The following is an 11993-nucleotide window of genomic DNA, read 5'->3' as shown; positions in this document are numbered from 1 at the left end:
GGCATAATTACTCAAAATTGGGATTCATTTGCGACGTTAAAGACTGTGTATTTTATACAAGATCATTAGGTCGATCTAGCATCAGCATTGCTTTAGATTTTGTTAAATCTTGAACAAATACCTAGAATTCCATTTCAAAAAAAGGTACTTTTTCGAATATGGACAAATTCTTTGACACCAAACATACGACCGTATTAGAAAAAATAGTTCGGTTCTTCTCCATATGATTGTAGGTGAGATACTTTAATGAAAACCGAGCAACATTTTTTTGATAGTATGTGACAATAATTAATAGATAAAATCGAGTCAATATTACCCCAACTAATATATGCTACGTATAATGATTTTCATTTTTCTAATAAACTTTTTGCCGAATTGTTGGTCAGTATATGAGTAATATATAGTTGTTGTTTTAACGGTTATCAGTCCCCGTTAGGATGGTAAGGGTTATCTGTGTTGTCATCGACGTCATCTGACGAGAGGCTCAGGAAACGTGCTGTTTTGACGGGATCGGACCAGAGGGAAAAGGGTGTTAGATGAGTGGGGTTGGTAGGGCATGCAAAGAGGTGGTCAGTGTCAAGCGGAGACTCGTTGCATCCAGGACATACATTGGGTATGTCTGGGTCAATTCTGGATAGGTAGGAGTTTAACCTGCTACAATATCCTGAACGAAGCTGCGCTAGGGTCTCTCGCGGCAACTCCAGCTCTTCGTCTGCGACGGGTGGTGGTTTGACTCTAAGAACGCCATTCACGGGAAGGGAGTCGGTGAAGATGTTAATGGCTCCACTGTGAATGGCGGTCAGTACCTGTCGAAAGTCAGTTGCGTCCAAAGTCCTGTTGGCCTACTGTACGACGTCGTCGACGTAGTCAAGGAAGGACCTTTTGATGTTCCTAGGAGGCGGTTCCGCTCCAAGCAGATGGCTGTAAGGATGGTTTCTACGAAAACATCCCAGCAGGAACTGCTTGGAGAGGAGTTCATTATGCTCCTTAAACGGGAGCATAAGCGTCTCACTGTGTAGGTGTTCGATAGGAGGCATCAAAAGGCATCCCGTCGTGGTCCGGAGTGCAGTATTCTGGCAGGTGTGGAGTTTCCTCATCTACATACCACTGCATCCAGGCGACCATATAGGTGTTGCGTAGTTGAGGACCGGCCGGCCGATTGCCTTGTATGTTGCCAACAACTTCTTTGTCTTTTCCCCATGTGCTGCCGGCTAGCGACATGAGGATTTTGTTGCGGCTCTGTACCATGGAAATAATCGCGGTCGTATAGGGAGTGAAGGAGTATAGACTATCGAAGGTTCCACCTAAAATCCTAGGGTTATTTACAGTCGGAATTTTCACGTCATCGACTGCAATATTAAGTTCATGTCTATACTCCTTCGTCCAGTTCGTAAAAATCGTCGCTGTGGAGGATTGGGGGAAAGTGGGAGGTTCCGTGCAGTGAGGAAACAAGAAAGGTCGGAGAGGTAGCCGTTTACTTTCGAACACATGCCATCGATTCCATTGCCCGACGTCAATGTCGTGCAATCATCTGCGTACGAGGTTATGGAAGCCCCCTCTGGTGGCTGCGGGAGTTTCGAGATGTAAAAATTAAACAGTAGCGGGGAGAGGACACCACCCTGCGGAACCACATGTTGAATTCTTCTCAGTTTAGATGTCTCACCTCGAAATAGTACGGATGATTAACGACCGTTCAGCTAGTTCATGGTCCACCTCTTTAACCCTGGAGGAAGCGTGGTTTTCTCAATGTCCTGCAAAGCGTTGTGTGGTTGACTGTGTCAAAAGCTTTTGACAAGTCCAACGCTACGAGGATCGTTCTCTCGCAGGGTGGTTTCTGGTTGAGGCCAGGTGGTGAGTGAAGGTCGGGAGTAGCAAGGCCTCAAGTGTCTTCACTACTGGGAGAGGAGAGTTATCGGACGATAAGATTCCCCTTTGTTGGCGGGTTTCCCAGGTTTCAGTAGTGGGATCACTCTTCCGACTTTCCACACATCGGGTATTTGAAGAGTGGTCAACGAGATTGAGGTCCTTGGTGAGATAGCCTACTCCCGTCGAGCTTAGATGCTTTAGCATTAGCATGTTAATTCCATTAGGGCTAATGGATTTTGAGGATTTTGCTTTGTTGATGACACTCTAAACCTCCTCATCGGTGAAAGTAAGTGGCGCGCAGTCGTTTGGCATTTTTCGCAGCCGTCGGTTAACACATCTCTTGGCTTTGTCTACCGAAGGGTGCAGTGTAAACTGCCGGCTAAAATAGCTCGCGCACTTCTTCGGGCCCGAAGAGGCATGACCATTGAATTGAAGCTCAACTCGGTCGTCGTGTATCTTCGGGTTAGACAAAGCTTTGACAGTAGCCCAAAGCTTACTCACATCGGTGGAGAGGTTGCAGGACTTCAGGTGCTCTATCCATTTCGTCCGCTTACGATGGTTTTCCATTCGCCGAATCTCAAAATTGAGATCCCTTATTCGGGGATCCCCGGGATCGACATGGCGTAAGGTGTCGCGTTGATCGAGATAATTATGGGCAGATGGTCGGATGCGAAAGTTAGCATAGGTCGTCAGGTTATGCTATTTATCAGACCACCGCTAGCAATGGTAATATCGGGCGAGCAATTACAGGTGCCCATAACTCTGGTGGGGGCTTCGTCATTCATTGTGCAGAATTTCGAATCGAATCCATTCCCCTACGATCATTTGACAGGAAGGAATGCCAAAGATCGTGGGGCGCGTTAAAGTCGCCTAGTACCAAACGGTTTTCACCACGTTGACGTTTTACATCTTAAAGTATTTCCTTGGCTTTGATTCTTAAAGTTGTAAGAGTATACAATTTTTGGTTGCACCCGAATATAGCAAGAATATAAAATATTCTGTTACAAACAAACTCTCTTCCTTACTGTTTGTTTTATAATTTTTATCAAACAATTTTTTCTGCCAACATTAATTTTTCATTTGTCAAATTTATTTCCCAACAGTTACTTTACAATTCGTTAGAAAATATGCATAAAATTAAGTTAGCCGAACATTTTGCTTTATGAAAAGATCAAAAGTGGGGAAATATTCAGGTATTGACGAACCTGTATATTACAAAACTTTACATAAGAATTTAACTTGCACTATTTAAGGAAACCGTAGAGGTATACAGGTATATATGTAGGTCGTAGAGTCACTTAGTCTGACACAAAGGCCCGATGTTTCATAAAAGGTGTTTTTGGTAAAAAGACAGTCATAGACACTTCGGTATCTGTTGTTTGAAAAGTTAAGTGCATAGATGGCCCCCCAATGCAGGTATGTTTGATTTATATATGTACGTAGTAGGTGTGGTTGTAGTTTGATTTCGCCCATTTTCACTTGAGCGAAGTATAAAACTCTATATATGTATACATATCGCGATTAATTTCAGGTTTTACAAACAATCGTAAGGCGAACAAAAATATTATAGTATGTATGACATATGTATATCTTACAACTTGCACTATATTTTGTATTTAAACTATTACTCTTCATTCTTCTACTATTTGTATATATGTTTGTCTCGATCTTATATCGGGTGATTTTTTAAGAGCTTGATAACTTTTTTTTAAAAAAAAACGCATAAAATTTGCAAAATCTCATCGGTTCTTTATTTGAAACGTTAGATTGGTTCATGACATTTACTTTTTGAAGATAATTTCATTTAAATGTTGACTCATGTGGTTTCAACAAGATGGCGCTACATGCCACACAGCTCGCGATTCTATGGCCATTATGCTGTTGGACGCAACGTTACGGTGAATGGCGATCGCTATCGTTCGATGCTAACAAACTTTTTGTTGCCAAAAATGGAAGAACTGAACTTGGTTGACATGTGGTTTCAACAAGATGGCGCTACATGCCACACAGCTCGCGATTCTATGGCCATTTTGAGGGAAAACTTCGGAGAACAATTCATCTCAAGAAATGGACCCGTAAGTTGGCCACCAAGATCATGCGATTTAACGCCTTTAGACTATTTTTTGTGGGGCTACGTCAAGTCTAAAGTCTACAGAAATAAGCCAGCAACTATTCCAGCTTTGGAAGACAACATTTCCGAAGAAATTCGGGCTATTCCGGCCGAAATGCTCGAAAAAGTTGCCCAAAATTGGACTTTCCGAATGGACCACCTAAGACGCAGCCGCGGTCAAAATTTAAATGAAATTATCTTCAAAAAGTAAATGTCATGAACCAATCTAACGTTTCAAATAAAGAACCGATGAGATTTTGCAAATTTTATGCGTTTTTTTTTAAAAAAGTTATCAAGCTCTTAAAAAATCACCCGATATTTCCAAACATTGTAGAATCCAACCAAAAATCGCAAAAGGTATTCGCCAGTTGGCATAAGTAGTGATTGAAGATTTTCTGTCTTGAGCACCAAATTCATGATGATAAAGTCATGCTAGAAATTAAATGATTTCTGGTAAAATATTCCGAGCATATATTATTACAAGAAATCTTACGTTGTAGGGGCAAGTATGGTTTATATTGGAATATTTGCAATATATCCAATATCAACTTGCCAAAAGGTATTCGCTTCTTGTGTTTCATAAACTGACAAAAATCTGTTGTATAATTAAACAGGAAAGGACGAAAGCCATTCGCCTTTCTATAAACGTCCAAGTTCCCGCTGATGTTATTTATGGGCAATCGCAAAAAGTGAACATTAAGGAAAAATGCGACTTTATTGCGGGACAAAGCTTTAAGCTCGCATTGTCGGAATTCCACGAAGCTTTTATCGTAGTTGACACACTTTACATTCGTAAACTTTATATATGCAATAACCGATGTAAATTGAATAAGGATATAGAATCCAGTGATAACTGCAGGAAAAGTCCCCAACTTCATTTTGTTAGAACAATATGACACAACGCGCTCAACTTAGCGATTGTCGCAATTCAGTACTCCCAACATTTGTCGTGATTATTTTATTTTTTGTATGATAGTTTTTCGTTTTGGTAATTGCTTGTTATATTTCCCAAACCAAATTTAATTGCTTACATATTTTAATGAGAAAATTGATTAATCTAAATAAGTATGCCAGCTGATGCGCGAAATATATGTAGACTGTTTTGAAATGTGGCGCGAATTATCGATCACTAACGCTCTCCAAAAAGTCATGACAAAATCTTTCTAAATGGTCTTCTCTCTCGCACCAACGATTCCAAACTCTTGTACAACCCTAATTTCGTCGGTATAGAAAGATGAAGTTGTACCCTTATTTGTTGAATTATCTAATACACCCATGAGTTCATAAATCATGCCATAGTGTGGCGAATGAAACACCACAATTATATAAAATTACAGATTATTTATTGAAGAACACTTGTATTCTTGTTGGTGTCTGTATAATGAGTGACGCTTCGTAAAACTAAAAACTAAGAATTAGGAATTCAGTTGAAACTGAAGTGCTGAACACATAGAGCGCGACAGACTGCAAACTACATATGTCAAATATTAAAATACACACGTTCTTATGGACACTGTTATTTTGACAGCTGCACGACTACACGACTGCAGGCCGACAGTTGTCGTTCTCGCTAACTTCAATTTAATCCTATATTTGCCAACGGCAGTAGAACGACAGTAGAGTTGACAGTAGAATGGAAGATAGAGAGATGAGGTAGAGTGGTGATGACACTATTATGTAAAATGTAAAATTATTCACAGCTCTAACAAACTTGACGTTATTTTACAAATAAAAGCGTAAAATAGCTCTATTATAGCTCTGTTATATCAATTGTATAGATAATTGTAATAACAGTTGATAATTTAAAACAGAAATATTTACCTATTTACTTATTTTTTGCATAAAAAATTTCATTTGAACAAAATATTAAAATTTCATTGAAGTGAAAGGTATTAGTATGGCCACAACAAAATTGTGTACATGCAAAATGGACAGCTGTGTTGTCTTGTGTACATGCCGGCATTGTTATGTTGCTGCCTTCTTACGAATGTTCATGTAGTAAGATGCACAACGCCATTTTCAGTTCACTGTCGTGCTGCTGCAGTCTGCGGCTGTCATTGTGTTCACCACTTGAAATTCCAAGAATGTACAGAGAATGAATAACTGACAAACAGTGTTGCCGGATGTGATACGTCTTGTCTGTGTGCCCACAATAGCATCTGAACAATTTCTGGAAATCAGAACAATGAGTTTTCAACAATAATAACATAATTGCACATTTACATTCCAATGTTTAATTTTTATAATCTCTCAACATGTTGCAACATACAGTTTGATACTTTTGTTCACATAACGGCTGTTTGTAAAACCTAAAACTAATCCGATATACTTATAGCGGGATTCTGTAACCAGTCTCTAGTCTCTGTTTGAGACATTTTGAGGTAAAATCTCAATTTGTGACTAGTTACTATTCACTAAACAGTCTCTAGCGTTAGTCTCAAAATATTGACTCAAACTTGAGACCTGGTAATTAGCAGGTCACAAAACCAAAAAGAACTCTTGTCTGCCATTTTGAATATACTGAATAGAGATCATCACAGATATTAATCGATTGTAGTTATTTTCTATTTTGTAAGCAACTCAAACACGAAAAGGTTAAAAATAAATCAATTTAACATAAATTTCGTAAATATTATGAAACAAAGCCAACATATATTTTTACTTTTATTGATAATTATGTTTTTTGACTATGTTATAGAAAATTTAATATTTGTTATCGACATATTTATTTTCATTCAAGTTTAAAAACATCTCTGAATAATGAAATGTAATAGATTTTGTGACTGTCACTTACAGAATAGCAAAATCGTCTCAAGTCTCAAAAATTGTCTCTAACTCAAAATCTCAAATTTTGAGACTTGAGACAGTATCACAGTACAGAATCGCACGGTTAGATATAGATAGGGTTACCAGATCGGTCCAGCGAAATATCAGTACGTTTCCATCAAAAAAGCAAAAAAAACAAAAGTAAAAAGAAGAGGAGCAGGGTACAGATGGATCACAAATTCCAGCGTCTCAAATAGGTAGAATTTAATTATTTTCCAGCATCGTACAATTTACATTTTTTTTTTGGTCATATTTTTTGGCACTGCCGATTGCTTTTAGCATATCAACATTTTCAGTTTTCATTAGGGGTATTCGCTTGCTCTTGTAAGATTGCAGATTGCAAAAATACTATATCGAAATATACAAGGGCACGAGAGCACCCATTGCAGAATCTAGTGATATACATATGAACGGCTGATTCGGTAAATTTATTGTGAATGACTATTATGCATGGCTATTAGCATGGCCTTCTGCATACATTTTTAACAAAAAAAACTGTAACAAATCTTTATAATTTAAATAGAAATTATAAAATCTATTTAAAACTTACCCTCCTCAACAATTTAACGACGTAATATGTCTTTATGTAAATGGCTAAAACAGGGTTGCAATTATATTTTTGCATGACATTGCACGCAAACATACATGGGTTTTGGTCTGACATATTTTACAGCCATTGCAAATAATTTTCTGCGTGTGTTTGTTGTTGTGCCGGTGCACCAAGAGGAAATATAAGCAATTCTTGCACCGTGCAAGAGTTTTGCAAGAGCAAGAGAATACCCCTATTATATACTTATGGAAATCGTTGCATGACATGTTCTTACAATTATATTTAGTGACAACCATATTGCGAACATTTTCAACAAGTAGACGATTGCGTTCATCACTCCATTGTAATTGATGAGAGAGAAAATTTTTTCACAATTAGCATTATGTCCGGGGATAGAAAAAAGTACTGCGCAATTTTCAAAAATTTAGAAAAGGAATCAATGTTTGAATTCGCTTTAAAAAACGCACAAATCTTGTCATTTGAAGTTTGTGAAAAAAATTTTATAAAATCCTCGTCATTTTCTTTTTTCCTTTCTATAAAATTGTTCAAATTCACCAATTGACCAATTATCTTCTCTTCATGGATATGAACATTTCTTGACTCCAGAAACTGCATTGTTTGCACAACTTCTTCATATCGAACTTCTTTTGATGTGCGATCAAATTTCAACCATTGGAAAACTTTTAATTCGGACAAAGATGAAGTCCATTTCAACAAGTATTCAAGAGCTTCCTGTTAAACACTGACGGTTCTTTCATGGAAATCAAGGCATTTCTTTACTTTTCCTTCTGATTTCAAAGTGTCAAGATTTGAAAGTAGAGTTAGGGGCAAAAACTTGTACTTGATTCTCTCGCGCAAGAAATTAGCTACGGATTCAATGATTGAATTAATTTCAAGAACACTGTTGCCTTCGCTTTCTATTGATGCTATTTTACATTGAAAAATTAACATAAATTAGTGGAAAAACAAAATATAGCTTTCAGCCAAATCATCAGAAAAGAAATTTTCCATAAATTTTGGAGGTTTTTCGATTGATAAAAAGTAAGCTTTTAATGCAGGGAACAGTTTGAGAATTCGCTCCACTGCAGGAAACAAACTAAGCCATCGAGTCTTGCTGTGTGAAAGTAAAGGTTGATATTAAACATCAACGAACTCACAGAATTCTTTCAATTCAGCTGTTTTGACAGTGTACACCGAGAAATTGCTTGAACAGTTTAAAAACGAGGGCATCAATGTCATATTTTCCGAATTGATCTAATCCATGCTTTTGTGTCTCGAGAACGCTTTCAATCAAATTTGAAATCGTTTCAGCCTTTTCGTTATTTGTTTCTTGTAAATCCAGCAATTTCACTTGAATACCCCCATTTTCAAAATCAAAGTATTGAGTAACAATGGGGAAAAGCTTATGATGACCATGATTAGAAGCATCTGTGCTCAAAGTTATGAACTGAATTCCTTCTAAAGCTTTTTGTACATCGTATATCGCACGTGGAGCCAAAACACCATTAATTATAGCCTCAGTTTTTGTTCCCGCACAAGACAATTGTTTGGCTATTTCAGAATCTACGAATAACGTACGAAGAAGACAGAGAACGTCTATCATTTGTAATTTTTGCGGATGACATATCTACATGTGAACGCATATAAATATGTACATATGTTGTGTATGCATTATTTGTGTGGGAATGTCATACGCACATATTTATGTATGTACAGATGAGCAGGTCGCACATGTTATTATTGATAAGTGATAATATGATTTGAATTCGCGAAAGCGAACATAAACACATATGGTCATGATACATGTGAATATATGTATGTATGTATGTATGTAAGTTTTGAATGATAAAATAAACGATTAATGTTCATTTATCACTATTGTAATATATTTCAATTTTTAAATAATATTATGATAATTTGTTATATAAATATGTAAGTATGAATATATCTAAGACAAAAAATAATTAAAAAAAGGCTTTATTTTTACATTACCTACGAACATTGTTCTGAAAAAGTAATTTAATTTAAATGTATTCAATTGTACATGTACATATTCATAAATATAAGTATATATAGTAGTATTTTTCATAAAAATGTTTGGAAATTGTTAATGTTAATGTATACTAAAAGAAAGATAGTTTAATTATCTTTTAATCCATAATGAATTAAAAAAAAATTCATTTATTTTGTAAATGCTTCAAGGCTATATTTATTGTTTTATGCAAGTCAAAAGTACATGTCGAAATACAAAATGTTGTTAGCATGGGCTTTGTTTTATAAGCATGTTTAAAAATATACAATGTTAACGCATATGAAAATGGAGATAGTTCAATTATCTTTCGTTCTGATTACAATTTCTTATAAAAATTTTTCAGTTTGTAAAAAGTTTCAATGTTTTTGTACACCGCCTCTTGCTAGTGCAAAGACATGTACGAAATTCATTACTTATGGTTTTTTTTAAATGTAATAGGTTATGATAATTGAATGGAAGGAAATTCAGTAACTTTGCTTTGAAATTTATGAATGTATTTTTGCCAAAATTCTAACTTTTTTCCCAATAGTACCCGATAGGGATTAATTGAGACTAATTGATCTCCAATTATACCCGTTTGAGACTAGTTGCGACTAATTAATACTCAATTGTTCCACATCGAGACTAGTCCCGGAATACTCTCTTTAGAGATTAGTCGCACAATTTTTTGCAGGGTATGTACACAAAAAGAATTCATACGAATACACATGTTTGCATATAAACGTATAAAAATATAAGCAAAAGAGCGAACATACATACATATGTACATATGTACGTCTGTTAGAGCAATATATAGTTTTGAGCATCATTTTAATTCCACGCGCTGCTCTGTTCAAGCAAAATGTTAAAATTTCTGCTCCAGAGCTGGCTGTGGTGAGAGACCATCTCGACCGTGTTAGCCAAAAATATTTTTACGATCTCCGCGCCGTGGACCTTCTCTATGATAGACGTTCTCTGGTCATACCGTACGGTCGCATTTTTTTTTCTCTCGCTAGTGCTGTTGTTGAGCATCTGCATTCTAGCGGTGTCTGTGTTATAACGCTACTTTACAGTTGTGCACAAAAACTTTTTTACTGTTATTTTCTCGTTGTGTTTATTTCTTATTGTTAACTTGTGCTACATTCCTACATTTTTGCATACATAAGAAGTAATACTTTCACAATGCCCCCTGGGGCCAACAATCTGGGTGATAATAGGTTTGCCCTATTATCCTCAGCCCAGAAGACTAAAAGAAAAAAGCCTGAACAATCAACGTTGGAACTATTTCCAGAACTCCCCATAACAAAGAAGGATGACCCCAAATACCTCGTCATTAAGTCGCGGGATGCCAGTAAACCTATTACATCCATCTCCTGCTTCGCGATTTATAAAGGTATTCAATCTATCAGTAAAGATATTAACAAAATCTCGTCACTTCGCGATGGCAGCCTACTCCTCCTTGTAAAAAATCAAAAAATTGCTGATAAATTCCTTTTCACTAAGAATCTATCCGGTGCAGGTGCTGTTGAAGTCGCTCTTCACAGCACCCTTAACTCAGTCAAGGGCACAATTTATGCCCCCTTTATTTGCCAACTTAGCGACGATGAAATAATTGAAGGTGTCTCTGCAGTCCATAAGTTTAACAAAATGGTTAAAGGCGTTCGTGTACCTACTGGTGCCGTATTATTAACATTCAATAAATATACACTTCCTAACAGAATTGAAGTAGCCTGGAGAACCCTAGATGTCCGTCCGTACTACCCTAATCCTATGCGCTACAAAACTTGTCAGCTATTAGGACACACCGCTAAACACTGCGATAAATCTCCTTCCTGTGTCATTTGCAACCTTCCTTCTAACCACTCTCCACCTTCTGATTGCACCAGAGTTTACTGCGCTAACTGCGTAGGTGAACACCCCTCGTCCTCAAATGCTTGCCCTAAATTTATTCAATCGAAAAAAATATTAAAGATTAAAATTATACACAAATGCACCATGCGTGACGCCATTACCATGTATAAAAATCAACTTCCTTCCACCCCATCCCCCTTCTCCTTCGCCAACGTGGCAAAAATGCAAACTAACAGCGATATAAATACAAACTCAAAAAATCCTAATAACAAAGATAATACTTCAATATCAAAAAATTCTAACCTCAATAATAACACAACAACAACAAAAGCTAACAACGATTCATCGTCCACCAACAATCCATTGCATCACATAGAACTTCCAGAAACTTCAAATAACTCCTCTCTTCTATACCCCCCGCCCTTGAATTCTTCCCCCTCCCTATCTTTCTCTCCACTTTCTCACATCTCATCGCCCTCCACACACACCTTATCTCCCCTGGCATCTTTTGCCATCTCTCCTCTTGCTCATAACACCTACCCAACCTCCTCCTCCCTTTCATCTCCGTCACCCTCGTTGATGGAACAATAAATTCCCATAACCTCACAATATAACTTTTTCTTTCTTTTTCTATCCATGTTATTCATCCTTCAGTGGAATATCAACGGATACTTAAATAATTACATCGAACTCGAACTTTTAATTAAAACATTCAACCCCTCAGCAATATTATTAAATGAAACTCATCTTGCCAACAATATTGTAGCTCATACCCCCAA

The 11993-nt window shown here is 36.9% G+C and overlaps 1 pseudogene; it reads right to left on the bottom strand.

The window, feature by feature from the left end:
• Positions 1-4276: 4276 nt before the first annotated feature.
• Positions 4277-4854, bottom strand: LOC126762806 (uncharacterized; annotated as a pseudogene).
• Positions 4855-11993: the final 7139 nt, after the last annotated feature.

This window comes from Bactrocera neohumeralis, chromosome 6 (assembly GCF_024586455.1).
Source record: "Bactrocera neohumeralis isolate Rockhampton chromosome 6, APGP_CSIRO_Bneo_wtdbg2-racon-allhic-juicebox.fasta_v2, whole genome shotgun sequence".
Lineage (NCBI taxonomy): Eukaryota > Metazoa > Arthropoda > Insecta > Diptera > Tephritidae > Bactrocera > Bactrocera neohumeralis.
This window is presented reverse-complemented; position numbering and strand designations above follow the sequence as displayed.